This window comes from Heteronotia binoei, chromosome 16, assembly GCF_032191835.1.
Source record: "Heteronotia binoei isolate CCM8104 ecotype False Entrance Well chromosome 16, APGP_CSIRO_Hbin_v1, whole genome shotgun sequence".
Lineage (NCBI taxonomy): Eukaryota > Metazoa > Chordata > Lepidosauria > Squamata > Gekkonidae > Heteronotia > Heteronotia binoei.
This window is the reverse complement of record NC_083238.1, coordinates 13,370,837-13,372,520: the sequence shown is the minus strand read 5'-3', so window position 1 is coordinate 13,372,520 and position 1,684 is coordinate 13,370,837. Positions and strand designations below refer to the sequence as shown.

Below are 1,684 nucleotides of genomic sequence, written 5' to 3'. Positions count from 1 at the left end.
ATATTATATATATTATCATAGATAATAATTCTCTTATGGTGGGGGCCAAATGGAGTGTTCAACAAACCATGAGCCCATCACATGTTAGTCGGCGTCTCTGGCCACCAATTGGCTTACTCCCTGTCCTCTATTCCCCCACCCACTGTGGCATTTGCAATTACGGTTGCCAATCCCCAGGTGGGGACAGGGGATCCCCTGGTTTGGAGGCCCTTCCCCTGCTTCAGGGTCATCAGAAAGTGGGGGGAGGGGAGGGAAATGTCTACTGGGAACTCTGTTATTCCCTATGGAGATTTATTCCCATAGAAAATCATGGAGAATTGATCCGTGGGTATCTGGGGCTCTGGGGGGGCTGTTTTTTGGGGTAGAGGCACCAAAATTTCAGTTTAGTATCTAGTACCTCTCCCCAAAATACCCCCCAAGTTTCAAAAAGTTTGGACCAGGGTGTCCAATTCTATAAGCCCCCAAAAGGTGCCCCTATCCTTCATGATTTCCTATGGAAGGAAGGCATTGAAAAGGTGTGCCGTCCCTTTAAATGTGATGGCCAGAACTCCCCTAGAGTTCAATTATGCTTGTCACAGCCTTGATCTTGGCTCCACCCCTAGTGTCTCCTGGCTCCACCCCCAAAGTCTCCTGGCTCCACCCCCAAAGTCCCCAGATATTTCTTGAATTGGACTTGGCAACCCTATTTGCAATGCTGATAGAGCCTGCCAAAATGCTCTTATCTCTTAATCAAAATGGCTCAGACACAGCTGCCACTCTCATCCAGCCTCCCAACCACCTTGTCAGCCACCACTCCAGGCCCATGCCTGCTCTGCCTCTCTCCTACAGCCTCTTGCTGGCCCCTTGGCCTTCGCTGAACTCTCAATAATGGCTGACCTTCCACTCACAATGCTCTGCCACAGCCTCCTGACCCTACACAAGGGCCTGGGATACACATCCACCACCAAGGCTCTCCGTACCTTCATGGCCCTCACCCTCCACCGGAGCTTCCACAATGCTCCTTCCACCACCAATGGCAACAGCTAGGGTTGCCAATCCCCAGCCGGGGGCAGGGGATCCCTCGGTTTGTAGGCCCTCCCCCCGTTTCAGGGTCATCAGAAAGCGGGGGGAGGGGAGGGAAATGTCTGCTGGGAACTCTGTTATTCCCTGTGGAGATTTATTCGGGGAGGGATGGTGGCTCAGTGGTAGAGCATCTGCTTGAGAAGCAGAAGGTCCCAGGTTCAATCCCTGGCATCTCCAAAAAAGGGTCCAGGCAAATAGATGTAAAAAACCTCAGCTTGAGACCCTGGAGAGCCGCTGCCAGTCTGAGAAGACAATACTGACGATGGACCAAAGGTCTGATTCAGTATAAGGCAGTTTCATATGTTCATATTCCCATAGAAAATCGTGGAGAATTGATCCACGGGTATCTGGGGCTCTGGGGGGGGGGGTGTTGTTTGAGGTAGAGGCACCAAATTTTCAGCATCTAGTGCCTCTCCCCAAAATATCCCCCAAGTTTCAAAATGATTGGACCAGGGGGTCCAATTCTATGAGCCCCAAAAGAAGGTGCCCCTATCCTTCATTATTTCCTATGGAAGGAAGGCATTGAAAAGGTGTGTCGTCCCTTTAAATGTGATGGCCAGAACTCCCTTTGGAGTTCAATTATGCTTGTCACAGCCTTGATCTTGGATCCACCCCAATGTCT

General features: G+C 50.8%; 1 non-coding gene across 1 annotated transcript; it reads left to right on the top strand.

The window, feature by feature from the left end:
- Window positions 1–1,164: 1,164 nt before the first annotated feature.
- Window positions 1,165–1,239, top strand: TRNAL-GAG (transfer RNA leucine (anticodon GAG)). Its single transcript has one exon. It is a non-coding gene; the product is annotated as a tRNA-Leu (tRNA).
- The last annotated feature ends 445 nt before the right edge of the window (window positions 1,240–1,684 follow it).